Consider the following 18419-nt stretch of genomic DNA (forward strand, 5'->3'; position numbering starts at 1 on the left):
ACACTGGTTTAGATAGCTACAAGTTAGAAATTATGTTAGATCCAAGATTCGTGACTTTGAAGTTCTCCCAAATGAAAATGTTTTTTTTTATGTTTTATCGATTCCCCCCCACTTCAGGCATCTTATTTCTAGATTTGTGTGTTTATTTGATGGCTGCATCAGAGCCCCCACTGAGAGGATTAAAGAGGCATGGCAGGAGGAACTTGGTGTTGAATTGTCTGAAGCTATTTGGGACAGGAGTCTATCTGTGGTCCAACTCTGCTCAATTAATAGCAGACACCAGCTGATCCAATTTAAAGTCATTCACCGTCTCCATTATTCCAAGTCTAGATTGCACAAGATCTACCCTTCTGTCTCACCACTATGTGATAGGTGTCAGGTGTTAGTTAGAGGGTACATTGTCCCATGCTTTTTGGTTTTGTGCTTCATTATCTGGTTTTTGGGCCAAAATATTTGACTGGTACTCTAAGGCCTATAGAACAACCCTTCAGCCGGAGGCGGAACTCGCCATTTTCGGCTGCTCGGAATCCTCTCTGCTCCTCCCTACGGCTATACAACAGTCTCTGACGCAGGGAACGACTGTCGCCAAGAGACTCATTCTGAGGGAGTGGAAGTCTCCCTTTACACCTTCTTTTCAGCTGTGGCTGACGGATATGATCTCGGTTATACGTATGGAGAGGCTCCGGTTTTTGAGGACAAATTCTCTTGGGAAGTTCTTGGTTATCTGGGACCTGTTTCTGGCCTATTTGGATGAGGTTAATAGCGGTACGTGACTCGCATAACTGACTTCTCATGGACCCTTTGCGTGGGATCCCACGCACATCCCTTGCAGGTACACGGGGACCTTACATGGCTGGTAGTGCCAAGCTGTAGTATTGGAATGTGAACTGTTTGTTTTTTCTTTCTCTGTCTGAGCCTTTTGTGTTGTTTCTGTTTTACGTTTTGAAAATTGCAAAAAAAAAACAATTAAGACTTGTGTCATTATATTATGTTTAAATGTGTGTCATGTGAATGTTTAAGAATTGTATTGAGATTATATTTGTGCTGTGCTACGCTATCTGCTCTAATTAAAAAGCAACTTATATGTGCCAATAACTAATCTCATCTCTCTTATTTGAACAGTTGTCCATTGAATAAGAAAGTTGCCTCTCCTCAGTGATGTAAGATGATTAATTAAGATATGCAGTAGCCAGGTAAAGTTTTTAAAGGTTACTATTTGGATCTCGGGGGGGGGGGGGGGGGGGTGATGCAGGCTTATTCGACCGCGTGGCAAGTATGTGTACAGGGATACACCGTCACGGTTAAGCGAGGAGTGTCACTTTCGGGAAAACTTTAACATGACTCTAATTGGTACAGATTAATACCGATTAAAATTCATTTCAACACACACAACAACAGTCAAATGCTAGGGGGAGCCACCGTTAATTTGAGTGATTGTTTCGGAGGTGTCAGCGGTCACTGGACATCTTTGAAGGAACGGGAGCGAGTCAGGCTCAGAAACGTTAGGTGGTTAGCTAGTTGAACGAATCCCCCTACCTCCTGGTTTATTAGACATTCTATACCGTAACGTGTCCATTTAAGGAAGTAACCACGGTTAGGCTAGCTATGATCACCAAAAACAAAAAAGGCGTGGTGAGAAGAATAAACCAGGTCGATACGATGTACTGCGTAATCGAGCATTATTAACAATATACATATATATATACACATGTGGCTATATTTCAGTATTTATGTTATGCCTTGTCTTAATGTCCTAATGTCTGTGTCTTGAGATCAGATTCATTTCTGCATGTGGAGGAAAATAAGGTGTTACCTTTCCGTAATTTGGTGAATGATTGTTATTGTTAAGCCAATGATAGAGAAAGATAGTCCAATGATGGAAATATAGCTCAGAGCTTCTGCATATTTGTAATTCTCCCTGAATATCTGTTGGAGAAACAAAATCAGAGGACAGAATCAAACAATCAAACAGTGATTTCTCTACACATTAAAAGTATGTTACTTTTATATTTGTCAAAATCCCATTTTTCATCACAAGATAAATTCAGGTCAGGCAGGCAGTCATGTAACCCTTAGTCCACATCTTCTGCTGTCCTGCAAACTTAGCAGTAGATAACGTTATAGGAGGAATCAGCGTGACATCACGACAACAGAACAGCACTTCTGGGTGCCACTGCACCAGTAACTTAACTGTTGCAATTTTTTGAATTGAGTGAATTCAGTAAAAAGTACAGCCTTGCTAACAGTGAGACACTCAAGGCTGGCTCCATGGAGTCCCATTATAAAGGCTGAACAAAACAGCACTTGGTGCAAACAGTTTTGGTGCTATCTGCAATCCAGTAATAAGAAAAGAAAATCATATTTCTCAGTTTACCGTCATCCTATCTGTAATGTTGGTTTGGTAAAAAAAAAAACATTTGAATGAAATTGCCACAATAGAGGCAAAGCACGTTACCATGAGTGCAGCGAAGTTGTGTGGTGTGGTGGTGGTGGTGGTGGTGGTTGTAGTGGTGTGGCCACAGAAACATCGCAGAAGTCCATCCGATGCGTTGCCCTTGGTGCAGCCGTGGGTGCTCCAGTCATCCAGTTTGTAGTCCCAGAACACACAGGCGTAGTCATACAGCGTTGCATTGGCGACGATCTAAAACATCAACAACAATAAATACATGTTGCCGGGTTCTGTGACATCAAGGTTAATTTTGATACACTACTGTGTACTTCGACAAAGGCAGCAGTGTTTACAATTATACTTTACTCCAGCACATACTAAAATGAAAGAACGTTTGTGGGATGGTCATCTTCCCTTTTTTTTATGATAAACTAAATTAAATCAGATATAAGCTGCAGCATTGTGATGTCATCTGAGAAGTGTTGAACCAGAAGCGGCCAGGAGCCCAGCCGGGCCCAGAGGCCGTATATGCCTTGAATGTCAGCCGACGGGTCATGCTTGACGTGGAGCATTTGTAACAGGAACCGTTATGGAAGTCAAGGTATCGTATTAATATCGAAACATTTTGAAAGATACCCGACCCTATCCGGTGTCCCCGGCGCCTGGCAACGGTCATCCTGTCCCCTGCAGCCCAGGAGACAGAGGGCCCTAACACGCTAATTAGTGCTTGAGCGGGTTTTAACGCCGGGCGCTGTGCAATTTGGAGGCGTGGCCAAGCGTTCTGCTATTCTCCGTGCTCCGCAAAATACCTGTGTGCTCCGCACAAAAGCTTTGAATGGGTGTGCTTAAGAATTATAAACAGGTGTGGCCATATGGGCCGGCTGGGCGTTACATCAATCAAACCAATCAGATTCCCGTCTCTCATTCCCTTTAATAATAATAATAATAATAATAATCGAGCGCACATAGAGCGCGAGATGCCTAATAATTCATAATTCCAACAACTGTAATATTGCTACAGCCTACACTGTTGGAAGTGGACAGGGTCAGGCTCAGATATGCCCCTTTGAATAATGATAAAATATCCAAATAGTGTAACAGTGATGACAGCTTAGTTATCTTACTGGGGGTGTGAACAGCATTTCCACATAATCCACAGTGCGGCCGTGACCTTTGACTCTGGCTGACAGGACCCTGGTGGAGGTGGACTGCTGCCTCCTGTAGAGCCGGGATCTGAAGAAACCATCGTTCTTGTAGAGAACAAAACCCACCAAGATGTTTGATGGCATTTGCTGTCCAACCACAGCTTCTTCACACGCAAGAGATCAGACAGAGAGAGAGGAATGTCAATTATTATTCGTAGTATTTATAGTAGTAATAGTAATGAATGATAGTTGATGTTGTAGCTGTAGCAGTAGTGGTGGTTGTCGTAGTATTACAAGCAGATTCCTGAGCTGCTTTTAATGTAAAAGGTAAGTCCAAGAAGGCTGCATAGTGAATTTGGTGATATTCTGACTTGTTTATGATGTTCTCATACGACATTAACCCCCAAAGTGTCAGCTCATAGGACATTGAATCTCTCAATTGGGGATTTATCATGAGAGATTATAGAGTTTATCTAGTGGTCAAAATGACCACTTAACCACCAGCTGATATGACATTAAGCCCCGAGGCACCAGCTGATATGACATTAAGCCCCGAGGCACCAGCTGATATGACATTAACCCCAGAGGTACCAGCTCATACCACATTAACCCCAGAGGTACCAGCTCATACCACATTAACCCCAGAGGTACCAGCTCATACCACATTAACCCCAGAGGTACCAGCTCATACCACATTAACCCCAGAGGTACCAGCTCATACCACATTAACCCCAGAGGTACCAGCTCATACCACATTAACCCCAGAGGTACCAGCTCATACCACATTAACCCCAGAGGTACCAGCTCATACCACATTAACCCCAGAGGTACCAGCTCATACCACATTAACCCCAGAGGTACCAGCTCATACCACATTAACCCCAGAGGTACCAGCTCATACGACATTAACCCCAGAGGTACCAGCTCATACCACATTAACCCCAGAGGTACCAGCTCATACGACATTAACCCCAGAGGTACCAGCTCATACCACATTAACCCCAGAGGTACCAGCTCATACCACATTAACCCCAGAGGTACCAGCTCATACGACATTAACCCTTGAGGGGCCACCTCCTTACTGACACAGCAAGAACAACATACACACACAACAAGGGGCCGGAGTCCCACCAAACTAGTAATAATAATAATAACAATGTAATAATAATAATAACAACAACAACAACAACAACAATGTAATAATAATAAGAATACTGTAGTACAGGTACTTATTCCTGTGGTGATAGAAGCACTAGCAGTAGAAACTGCAGTATGTAATAATATATTGTTGTTTTTTAATAGTAGTAGTGGTTTTCAAAGTCTGATGTGTCTTTTTTGCAGTGGGAGGATGGTTTGTGCAATGTGGATGACAAAGTTGTGACTTTTTCAAATAGAGGGAAAACTTCTCACCGTGGGGGAATCGTATGTATATCAGAACGTCGACTAGGGACCCGTTTTCCACCACAATTTCTGAAGTATTGGTGTTCAGCTGAATTCGGTCCGCCACAAAACTGCCATTAGTTCCTAAACAGTGGGAATCAGAATTGTTAGTATTATTACCATAACCTTTATTTACATTGCATTACTAGGGGTGACCCCAAATAGTCAATGATTAGACAATTTGTTCTAAGGAGCCTTAACTGATGTTACCTAATTGCCTATGACATCATCAGTGATGTCATAAGATGATTGGCTATTATGACATCACTGATCACATCAGTCTTATGACATCACCGATGACCTCGCCCTGTTTACACAGCGATGCTCCCTGCATAAAACTGCAAACTTTTTTAGCGTGCCTTCCTTTCACACGGTGACAGTGTTATTGGGGGGTGAAAACGACAAAATCTGAAAACAGGTCCCAGAGTGGAATTCTTGAAAATGCTGCCCCGGCCTCACTGTCGCCGTGTAAAGTGGAGAAACGCTATTCAGGTGATGACACAGCCCCCCTTCGCCATGTTAGACAATGGTAGGCAATAGGAGCATTGAACTAGCCCAATACTATACAGCCTTATGGCACAGGCATAATGAGTCGCATTGACATTCAACAAACGTGATAACGATTTGCTAAAAACACAATCTGCGTTAAGTACCCGCTAACGTCGCACATAGCCTATTAATCACTGTCTCCCGCATTGAATAATTGACAACAACTCACTGTCTGCAATGCATTTCCTCAAGTGAAGTCCCAATTGTGCTCAGGTCTTTTTTATGTTGCTTTACTGGGTTTTTATTCGGTAATCCAATCTGGAGCATGATCTGGAGCAGTTTATTAGGCTACCATTTGTAACTTCTGTGTCAGACGTGTGGAAAATGCATTTAAAAACTTTAATCACAAAGCTAAAAACAGCTAGAAACAGACAGAATAGGGGAAGGTAGGCGTTTTTACCTTCAAAATAAAAGCCGTATTTTATAACTGGGTAAATAAAATAACATGACATGCATCAATAAGACTATTCGTTTATTTAATTACCATTATTGTGAAGGTTTTAACCAGAAGTTTCAATGTTATTCTGGCTCACTTGACGCTTTTGCGGCTTCAGTCAGCCTGACAGTCTGCACGCTAATCATTATCACACCAGCTGTGTGTAAATGCAAAATAAAATGTGAGGACGCAACGCTAGTTTGCCGTTTTATGCAGAGACGGTTGTCGTCTAAACATGGCCGTAGAATGCACAAGTTACATCACTGATGACATCACTTCCAGTTGAGTGACATCACTTCCGGGACAAAAATTACAGAGCCCACTTGCTATGATGATGATGGTCACGATTAGATGATCATTGAAAGGTTTTGCCATTACTAGGGGTTTCACAGACTGGAGGCGACTAGTCAACCTGTAGGCAACTAGTCGACTCCAGTTGCCTCCAGGCTCAGACAAGTTGGTGGGGATTAGAGGCTCATTTGTGAACAGCCTCTCAGAGCCAATCAGGACTCTGCTATTTCACATACCTCCAGGTTGGTCCCGCCTATATGAGTTAACCCTGGCTGTTTTGAGACCTTTTTGACGAGAATTTATCATTTTTATTCGGTGGAAAAAATTCTATCTCCCATGAATAGTCGACTACATTTTGGGAGTAGCCTAGTCGATGACTATTGAAATGCAGTAGTCGTGAATGCCCTAGCTGTTACTATAGGAATGGTTGAAGGATCATGAGAGTCATTATTCTTATGAAGTAGTAGAGAAGGAGCCAGCACTCGAAGATGTCCTTTTGAGGGTTTTTTATTCCTGTTTCAAAGTACAACGTACGCGTTTCAGCACGTAGCCTTCGTAGCCTTCGTCAGACAACGCTGACGAAGGCTACGTGCTGAAACGCGTACGTTGTACCTTGACTACTACTATAGAAACGCTTGTGCCTTGCACCTAAAACTTGTTTTATCCGGTGAGTGTGCGGGCTGATAGCTCCCCAGCTATATCTGCTTTGAGTCATTATTCTTATGCCAAGTTTATTTGAGTGTTTTAGCTCTTTTGTCTGGTGTGGAAAAAATGGAAGTCAATCTCACAAATGAGATTATGGATCATGAGAGAGGAAAAAAGATTCCTCGGTCAGTCGACTTGTCCATTCAGATTCGACTATGTATTTACATTACATTACATTACATTACATTACATTACGTCATTTAGCAGATGCTTTTGTCCAAAGCGACTTACAATAGTACATTTTGTCAACAGTACAGTTAAACTAACTGTACATCACAGTCTTCTATACAGCTAAGACTTTCAAAAGGCATAGGTAGCATTTGTTGATTTTATTTACTGTATTATTTTAAAAAAAATATGAAGGGTAAGAAGATTAGTTCAAGAAGGGTCCATAGTGGAGGGCAACATAGTTTACCCTCCTCTTTGAAATGAGGCAAAGAGTTTACTCGCCTACAGTATTTTCAGATCAGATGTATCAATCAATGAATCAATCAATCAAACAAGCTGGGTAAACTACTCACCTTGGAAAGTTTACCCACCTCTGTATTAGGGATGGGTGGGAGTCAGGGGCGGACTGGGATCATAATTCAGATTAGATACCAAGCAGGCCAGGCCGATACGGGCCGACGCGTGTGCCGGCGGCCAAAGGTCGCTGGCGAAAAATTTGGGCCGTTTGAAGCCCAATTTGGGCCGTTTGAAGCCAGATTTGGGTTGTTTGAAGCCAGATTTGGGCCGTTTAAAGCCCAATTTGGGCCGTTTGAAGCCCGATTTGGGTCATTGAAGCCAGATTTGGGCCGTTTGAAGCCAAGTCCAATTTTACAATGAGATGCACCCACTAACCCTGAAATGTAATTATTACTTCAGACTAACTAATAAAGTAATAAAACCACTAGTAAACCAGTAGGCGGTGCATGGCCTGCTATTCAGTGAGTGGCCTGACTGCGGGCACCAAAAAAAAAAAAAAAAAAAATGTGCAGGCCAGGCCAGGCCAGGCCACCGGGCATTTGCCCGACGTGCCCGATTATGCAGTCCGCGCCTGGTGGGAGTACTCGGGTACTCGAGTACTCGTTCATAACGTCAGTACTCGAGTAATGTTTCCGTTGTTCGGGTACTCGCTCCACCCCTTTAAAAATGGTACACACACATCGTCATGTGGATCTGGCTATACAGGCAGCATGGCTGTTTCAGACAGGCATAACTGCACGGGAAGTCAAGTCAGCCAGAATGTAAAATTATGTCATCTGCTTTAGGGCTTTCAAAATAAAACCCTTATTGTAACATTGGCATTCATATTCATTTTGAGTCATGCTAAACAGCCACAGTTTCACTCGTAAACTTAGCATCACGAGTATTTTGATACAAGGTTTGCTGCTTTGTTCGTTGAAATACCCTTTTCTCATCCAACGTGCATCAATAAGCTATTTACTTTTGTTTAAGTAATATTATTTTGAAAGTTTTAACCAGAAGTTTCCCAGCTCATCACGAAAATTGACTGGTGGAGATGGGCTCCCGCTAACAACACGAGACAGACGCACGCTTCTCCATAACGCACGCCCGATAAAACTCATTGAAAACGTGGCACTAGTTTACTGACTACACTGTCATTGTCCCATAACGTTAGCCACAACAAATGTGGAGAACGAATCACTTTATTGCTTCATGGCCATCACTATTTAGCTGCAGCTAACGTTATGGTCACTGGTCAGTTTTCACTTTTTGGCAGAACACCGAACCTTGTAATACATGGACTTACGTTACTGTAACAGTGATCATAAAGCAGAATGGATTATACCGGACATGTAGGCCTATTGGAAATGAGCCTTCGCTTGTTTTATAAGTCTGCTCGAACAAACCACTAACCAATGCCATCCAACCACCGGAGATCTGACGTAGGCTAACAACAGCTGCAGGTAACGTCACCTAATGATCCCTCTCCTCACACAAAGTGCTACAGGTAGCGCTTCCTCTATGCAAAAATGCAAACGTTATGTGTGAACAGCCCCACACACAACAGATTACCCCTGCTCCGTCATTACCATAGTAATAGATATTCAAAATTAACTGCTTAACATAGCCAAACTTGGGTTAAGCGTGTTTCCACACGGACCCCCAAACCCCCCCCCCCCCCCCCCCCCCCCCCAGCGAGTACCCGATTACTTGTTCATAATAGAAGGAGAGTACTCGAGTATTTAAATTGGTTAAAATGCCCATCCCTACTCTGTATTTACCCCTACACCCCTGGGTGTAACGTATTTACACCTAACACAAGGTATATAAACAGGGAAATTGATAGAGCATGCATGCTCTTTTCCATTCTGAGAGAGACTAAAGTGTGATGTGATTCACTATAGTACCAGTAGCTCACCTTTGAGTGAAGTGAACTGGACACCCCGTGTGCTTTCAGCAGGGATTTGGGCCGACTGGATGACCAGGTTGGGTTGGACCACCTGATACTGAGACATGTTCAGATCCACACTTTGCATGAGAGAGAACTGCTCCAGGGTCTCTGTGATGCTGGGCGGAGATAGTGGACACATGCATCAGACACACATAACAGACGTGCACATAGTAGACAACCAGACAAGGCGTGTTCTTTACCACAAATTTACAGCATGTAATGTTTGAATTGTTCCCTTCCCTAAATGTCTGCAAGGGACGTAAAGTTAAAGTGGTGCATGGAATGGAATTCGTGTATGGAGACACGATAGCAAATCCTCGTTCTCAATTGTAAATCCTGGGTTGTTGTACAACCCTATAACATTTTTATCACGGAGAAAGCTACACAGCCCAAGACACTACCGAAGTTTAACAACGCTTTAAACCCTAGCCCAACCCGTACCTGTGATGTCCAGGCGCAGACGGTACACTGGAATCCAGCAACTGGCTGACTGTAGATATTGCTGAAAGCCTAATTCTCTGTAACACAAACATTAGCATAGGAGGATAGAGAACAGCATAGAAAGCATTGTACTCTCATAATAAAAATACAGTTGAGTTCATTTCCAAACCAATATCAGTTAAAAAACCCTGTTACTTGATCTCAATTCAACATCTCTGAAATTGAGAATTGAGGCTGTGAAAGTGTTATCCTTAGTGGCCGAAAACTCTCGTAATGGACAAGCCTGTCTTTTATTGTCACACGAACACCACAACACATGCATGCGGCCACAACACACTCATGCTGATGGTGGCCGGTGAAAAGTGTCCTCTGCATTTAACCCATCCAGGCATGTCCTTTCCTCCGGGGGGCAGGCCAGGAGCAGTGGTCGCTTTCTCGTACAGCGCCCGGGGACCAACTTCGGGTGTTGTCGTCACTGGTCGGATGACGATGACGATCTGATCTTCTGCATGTTTTTAGTGGGGGGGTTATATACGGAGGAACCCCCTGGGAGAGCACGGGGAGAACATGCAAACTCCACACAGAGAGAAAGGCCCTTACGACGAGATACCCCACCTGGGCAGTAGGCACTGAAGATATGGGGGGGAACACAACCACAGCGCCCACAGTGTCCCAGGCGAGAATCGAACTCAGGACCTTCTGACTGTGAGGCGACAGCGCTACCGACTGCGCCACCGTACCCCCTAACACACCGTACGCCAAAGCCGAACTGAAGCTTGAAGCAGACTGAAGCTGATCCGACGCCAAATCTGTCACACCAGAAACTCTTTTCCTGCTGCTGCTCCGGCCCCTCCCACCACGCCTCACAAGTTGCATTGACTGCCTGCCTGGCAGCTCGGGATCAGCACGCAGCACGCTTGGAAAATAGAACAGAAGCTGAAACTATTGGATCAGCGTGGCTTTGGCGTGGTGTGCGGCCGGTGTGAACGGACTCGCCTGTTAAAAGGACGCTGAATTGAAACTGCGTGGCTTTGGCGTATGGTGTGAACGTGCACTTAGGGAGCCTGGTCTCGCAACACGATAGACCCTTTGGGGGCCATTTTGTGTCAAAAAGGCAGAATAAGCACAGGTGCAAGCAAAACACTAATGAGGGTTTCCAAATTCCAATCAAGGAAGTTTGAAACCCTCATTAGTGTTTTGCTTGCACCTGTGTTTACCCGCCTTTGGCCGGGTAAATGGCCCCCATGAGAAGGGTCTATTGTCTTAAAGCTAACTCTTACTGACACCAGTAGCCGAACTGCAGACAGCATGTGCTGGAGCTGGCGCGCATGCACCTTACTCGCACGTGCCCAGCAGCTGCCTAGTGTGTACAAAAACAATGATACCAGGTGTTGGTTGCTTTGTAACGTAGGCTGATAAAAGTCACTTGAAAACAGCAACCTGGACAATTTATCAGCCAGATCAGCCTCGAGACCGCCGGGAAGATTTCTGGACAAATTAGCAGATGTTATTGTGTTTGGTCATGTTTTGTCTTGCATTGGCTGCGGAGAAGTGGTGGATACTAACGTTAGCATGAGCCAGGAGCTAACTGCCAGCTATAGGGCCTATTACAGTCAGGGTCCGCTCGCTATGCCGACCACCCGCAGTGCCGACAGCCCGCAGTGCCGACAGCCCGGCCGGTAGGGTTAGGGGTGAGGGTCAAGAATCAGGGGTTAGGGGTTAGGGCTGGAGCCCACCGTGCTGGAGCCGTGCAGGAGCTCTAGCTGGTTCACTGACATGCTGCACGCCGCCTCGCTCAGCTGGTTCTGCTTGTGGGCTGTCGGCACATAGACGCGCCACCTTACAGTCTATGCCTGGGGCTGATGTGAGCTTGACGCACTGCAGTCAAAACAATGTTCCATAAGCATAACGGTAGTAAGTAACGTTAGGCATATTTTATGACTATTACATTATCCACACTAGATGGTAACGTTATTAGCAAACCTTCGGGGTGTTAAATCGATTATCTATAGGCTCTTTCACACCGGCCTTGAAAGCCGAAAAATGCACGGAAAATAGGATTCGCGCCTCCGATGTGAAAGTCGTGAACGCGCGTTGGTGGATAATTGTTTTACGCCTTTTGTCCCGCGACGGTAGGTAGTAACAGCGCCGGGTTACCTGGCAACCCGCCTCCATTTGAAAGCGTCGTCGCAGCAAGCCGGAAAAGGTGCGAATGGTCAGCTCATTCATAAAAAAATCACAGGGGAAATCACCTCATGTATCCTATCAAGAAAGTGCAGGAGTGAAAGTAAAAAAAGTAGCCTATACAATCATGACTGCAGGGGCGCCAGGAGGAATGCTCCGTGCGGTTAGGCTTTAGGTAAAATTAACGGATATAATAATAGTATAGTTATGCAGACTGCAGCTGTTTGATATGCGGGCGGTCGTGTATTGTTCCAATTTTAGTATAGCCTACTCAATTGGAATGATACAGTGCGTGCGGTCGTGTAGCCTATCGTTCCAATTTCAGTAGGACACCATATCGATCTGCCCGCCCACCATGCGAGTGCACCTATCCTCCCTGCTCAGTGGACTAGGAGGAGAAGGAGGGAAGTCTTGTTGTTGAATGAATTCGTTCATCATACAGTAGCCTAGGCTACACTAACCTATGAAAATATTCATTTGGGCTAGGAGGAGCTGGAAATCCCTCCGCTCGCCTTTCAATCCGGGAGCGGGGGATTTCACCTGAAAGTACACAGCAGCACGGGAATGTGGCCGTGCTGCTTGGCTCTGTGTGAAAGCAATTTCTGTGGCGAGGGTGCGAGCTTTGCGGGACTCCTAAATGGCAATTTTTGCGCGATCTGTGTGTGAAAGAGCCTTATATTACATATTAGTTAGCAAGCTAACGTTATCTAATACAGCAACACCAGCAATTTAGTGTTAGCTTGTGTTAGCTGCTCACAGCTGCCTACTTCCCCTCGGGTTGTCGGTTGCCAAGGACTAAGCGACCTAGCGATGTGATGCAGGAACTATGGTGCTGAGCCTGGCATGTGTTTGTGGTTTTGAGGACATGACTCAATCCCAAATATATATATTTTTTTATATTTTTGCGATGCCCTAGTATGACTTGTGGGGTGCCTCAAGGATCCATTATGGGGCCCGTTCTTTTCAACCTTTATGCTCCCTCTAGGCCTAATTATGCAAAAAAACTAAATAGCTTATCATAACTATGCAGACAACACTCAGCTGTATATAACTCTTTCCTCATCTGACTCTGCTCCCATAGAATCATTGTGCCAGTGCATTGACCAAATAAATAACTGGATGTGTCAGAATTTCCTACAGCTAAACAAAGACAAAACAGAGGTGTTCGTCTTTGGTCCCAAAGAACAAAGGCTTAAAATCACTGCACGTCTTGAGTCTCGATCCCTGAAGCCTAAGGATCAAGTCAAAAATCTTGGCGTTATTATTGATTCCGATCTCAACTTAAACTCCCACATTAAGTCAATCAGAAAATCAGCTTTTTATGATCTTCAAAATATAGCTAGAATTAGGGGCTACATGTCCAGACAGGATCTAGAAAAACTAATTCACGCCTTCATCTATAGTAGGTTAGACTACTGCAATAGCCTTTTCTCTGGTCTCTCCAAAAAAGAACTTAGGCAACTTCAGCTCATTCAGAATGCTGCTGCTTCTAACAAAGACTAAGGGCTCTATCTTCCTACCGGCGGTAATTTTGTGTTAGCGCCCGTTTTGCGCTGGAATATCGCCGCGCAAAGCCCTAATTGTGGGCGTGTCGGCCCGCTGCGCTTCACGTCATCTCAGCGCAAACCTCCATAGGCGTGTTTATGCCCATAAAGGATTCACAAGGTGAGATCACTCCCCTTAAAAGCAACAGCGTCACCGCCATCACATCACTAGCTGTTTTCTTGCTGAGAGCAAGCAGATAAACAGAGAGAGAATGAGAGAGGGAAGAGAGAGAGGGCCGCCGCGCAATTACGCAGTGATGTCCGAAAGCATGCGCTTACTGTAATTAGACGTTTCGTTCATATAGGCTATAACATAGGCCTACAGATCTAAAAATATTTATTTCTTTAATAGGGTAGGAATGTGTGAGATTTTACTTCTAGCCTATTTCAATAGCCTGTGTCAGAATTGTCCAGGTTAAGCCATTGACTGCGGTCACGCCATCCGCGCTGTGGAGAAGCTGGTCTTGCATGCGTGCAATTGCAGGGAAAGAGGTTACTGTACAGGCCGGACACTACGGGTCGGGCCCTGGGTGTTTTGGGCCGGCCAGGGTGGGGAGAGGCAGCTTGGCACAACACCGTCACAACTTTCTCAAAAGCGATCTACTGTTACCTCACACCACAAACCTGTATGGTCGGGAATTATGTAGCCTAATAAAACCATGACAAACAAATTCTCATTTTAAAATCAAGGTGTGTTTTTTCTGCAATGTAGGCTATAGTTGAAAATCAACGTGGCATTCCGAGGAGAGAAGAGTGTGTGCAGGCGCGAGTGGAGAGAGACATCCATGCCGTGCGTAAATGGATCCAAGCAAGGATTTCCTGCACTGCACGGAGATGTGGAGACTGTCTGCGCTCAGGCGTACGTCTGCGTTTGCGCTAAGACCAGCTATCTCCTGGCGTTAAAATTGAGAGCACCTAAGGCGATTTTTTCTAACACATTGTGCGGGAACGCCTATTTTGGAACGGGCAACTCCCAAACCTCTCTTTGCGCTCGGCACATACCGACGGTATCTTCCCCACAGCGCTAAATGACACTTGCGCGAGACACATGATAGGCTAGAGGCCCACTGACATGCCTGGGCCACGCCTACACCTGTGTCATCACAGCGCAAAACTGGACGGTGGAGGCAGATGATAGCTTAGACGCTGGGAAGATAGCAATAAGAGGCGCGCAAACGCAGCGCAAACTATAGCGCCATACAACGATATGATATGATAATATCACCCCAGTTCTTAAGTCCTTACACTGGTTGCCAGTGTGTCATAGAATAGATTTTAAAATACTGTTATTAGTCTACAAATCACTTAACAGCCTAGGCCCAAAATACATCGCTACGAACCGTCTAGACCTCTCAGGTCAGCAGGGTCCGGCCTGCTAACTGTCCCTAGGATCAAATCAAATCATGGGAAGGCCGCATTCACCCACTATGCTTCTGCTAGCTGGAACAAACTGCCTGAAGACCTCAGATCTGCCCCAACTTTACTTACTTTTAAAAATAGACTAAAGACTTTTATGTTTACCGTCGCTTTTAACTGCTGACAGCTGTTTTTTAGGAGATATGTGTGGCCTATAAAGGTTCGACTCCAACTATTATAAAGGTATGGACATTTTTCCAATCATGTGTGTGTAATCATGTTTCTTATAGTCATGATGTCGGGGGATTTAATATAGAAAAATTGATTTATTCTATTATGCAAACCCAATGAGTCCTCTATAAGTTTTTAGCTCTTTTTGTAACTGCTCCGCCTGTCGCTTAATGCACTTTTCATGCTCTTTCTTAAAGTTCTGTTGTGATGCTTTTAAATGTCCATTTTATTCTCTTATTTTATTCTTTTATTTTCCTGTGTCAACCATTTTATGTGAAGCACTTTGAATTGCCCCTGTGTATGAAATGTGCTACACAAATAAACTTGACTTGACTTGACTAGAAGTCGCCAGATATGGCATCACATTATAAGTTGGAATAGCGCCACCATCTGGTCGGCATGGGGTTAGGGCCTTCCCTGAGTGGGGGAACCCACCTGTCAAATGTGGTTGCTCTGGGCCTGGGGCTCACGGTTTCTGAGGTGCACATAATCAGGGCTTAAAATTCACTTTGCAAACTAGGGGGGAATTCCCCCCTTATGTTCTTCAGATAGGGGGGATTTATAGATTTCCGGGGGGATCTATAGACTTTAAGGGGGATTTTTTTCAGGTGATATAACAGACAAATACCTGCTTCTCCTGTCCAATAAGTGATAATACTGTAATTTCACATTTTTGTATTTAAAAAAGGAAGTAGTTTATGCACACCTGAGTCTAAATTACTATGGCTTTTGTCATGTTTTTTTCTGCAGACTAAGCCATAGGCTTTTGGTTCTATGAAAGCCTTTATTTTTTGTATTGAGTGATACACTCTACTAAAACACTAATATCATATTATATCAGAAGTGTTTTTTGTTTTGTGTTCACAATAGTGAACAGTTAGATTTGGTTAGGTCAGAGCTATGGAATATTAAATCATCCATCTTTGTTCACTACATCTGCCTTTCTTACTGTCATTACTGGCAACTAAACCTGTTCGAATTTTGCATTGGGGAGAGTTCTATTGAAGTGACTATAAACCATCTGTGTGTCGTTTCACTTTTTATTGAAAATGCTTCCACCAGATTTTCACGGCTGCTTTATGAGAAATGTCATTTGAGTGGCGACAACAACGTTGACATCACTGGCACTCGGCATAAGGAGGATTAACGTTGTAACGTCATTATCGATATCAGATTCTTCATCGTCAATAACGTAACACTAAACATCACTGACAGTGATGTTACTCGGTGTGGACGTTTCAACTAGAAGTGCCTTGTTGTTCGACTTGTCCTGTTTGTTTTTTCTGAGCGGGTCCCCCTTCTGAGGATGTAGTTTTCCTTTTTAGCCAGCGATCTGCATGTTTGCAAGTAGCTGTCTGTATCCACAGAGAAATCAGCAGAGGAGCGTTGATGTCGAGAGCGGACTGAGGGATGCGATATTTTTTCCCCCATGATGGCGAAGGCATGACCCGCCCCTCTCTGCCTCTGATTGGCCTAGTGTCAAATGTTCATCCAATCACATTCGCTTGGCTATCTTGCATCTCTTTCTACAGTCTGTGCTCAGAGCCTCAGTGGGTCAGACAGACAGCCGTTTCGCTTGCTAAGCACCGTTCCGCACAAACATAGATCTGCGCAAACCATTGCGGGATTACTCCCCCTTTATAAGTTGAAAATATGCGGGAATTCGGGAAAATGTGCGGGATTCCCGCAATCCCGCACCGAATTTTAAGCCCTGCATACTTTTAGCGTAGAAAAATAATCCCCATGGTAGTCTGGGAACCTGACGAATCTGCAAGATCATTTTCTATTTGCTCTGCAGATGCACTTGCATTTGCGAATTGGTCTGACGATGTCCACGGTGCTTGGACCCCTAAATAGTGAAGGTAAACAAACCGGTTGAAAAACAAGAGGTTAGCCCCTCTTGAACCCCTAATAATGTGCAGGTGGAAGAGGCGTTTCATACCTCAGTGGCGTTAGGAGACAGCAGGAGTTTGTTGGCGATCTCAACTGCAGTGATGACATCTTCAGCATTCAGTTGATCGGGTCTGGAGGTCAGGATTTGAGTGCTGGCCGCTAACCTCTCTAAATCGGCTTGGCTGGTAAGCTGAGAGATGAAGGATATTTGTTTTATTTAGAGATGTGCAAAAATTACCCTTCTTAACAAGTGATTTATTCTCATATTTAATCTTTAAACAATTCTTAAAACACATGAAAAAGAAATGTGCCAATGGAGTGCGATCACTTGAAGTACAGTTTTGTCTGTTTTGGGATTTGATCACTTGTTTTTGCCAGTAGATGGCCAGGAACACTACAGGTTAAGCGAGAGGGTATTTGAGGGTTTAAGGGAGGAGAGCATGTGTTCTCACATCTTCTTGTATGTCACTGAGCGTCAGGTCACACTGGAGAACTTGTAGCTCCTCAAAACTCTGGAATCCTCTCTGGTTTGTACATCTTACTGAGGCCCGCGGGAAGCCAGCTAGACAGGGAAGGTGATGTGTTGGACACAAAGAAATACCCTTTAATCATCAATATGGGAGAGAGAACCTCATATTCTATTCATCATTTCAGAAGAACTGAAAAGTAAAACTATGGACGGATGGATAGATTGACACATTGGGTCAGTGCATGGACAGATTATAGGTAGATGAATAGGTGAATTAATGGATGAGTGGATGGATGGATAGAGATAGATGGGTGAATAGATGATAGATCTACTATATAGAATGGATGGTAGGTATACAGTGTCATGGTTGAGATCAACTTACCACTATTTGTTCCTTTAGGACAAATTTCCTCAGCATATCCAAACAAGCCGATAAGGGTGCGTGGGAAGTGGAATATGCCAATTCTTTTCTCTTGGCAGAAATTTTCTAAGAGGAAAAGGCATGTTTAATTAAACGATTAAAGGTATACTATGCAACTTTTTTAGGGTCCTTCAAATGTAAACAAACTTTTTTATTTATTTTATATCTTAAAGTCATATTCTTGAAGAGGAGGACAATCTTATTACATAACAATTCATGTTATTAATTGTTATTATTGCAATGCACGCACACTCACACACAAGGTTAATTAGGGTTCTATATATGAACCGTAGGTTCTATATCCTCGTGTTTGTGTAGAAACATGATTTTATGAGAAAATTAGATTTTTGCTGTTTTGGGCATTTATCAGATTTGAATTAAATAAAGCCTTTGCGATGTGGTGGATTTTATGGAACGATTCCTAATACAGGAGGTTCAAAGGTTCTAGCTAACCATCTATTAAGCCAGCAACACTTTCAACCAGCTTTATATCATTATAATATCAGCAGTACATCAGAAAACTGCAA

The sequence above is a fragment of the Poromitra crassiceps genome, assembly GCF_964638095.1.
Source record: "Poromitra crassiceps genome assembly, chromosome: 10".
NCBI classification, from domain to species: domain Eukaryota; kingdom Metazoa; phylum Chordata; class Actinopteri; order Beryciformes; family Melamphaidae; genus Poromitra; species Poromitra crassiceps.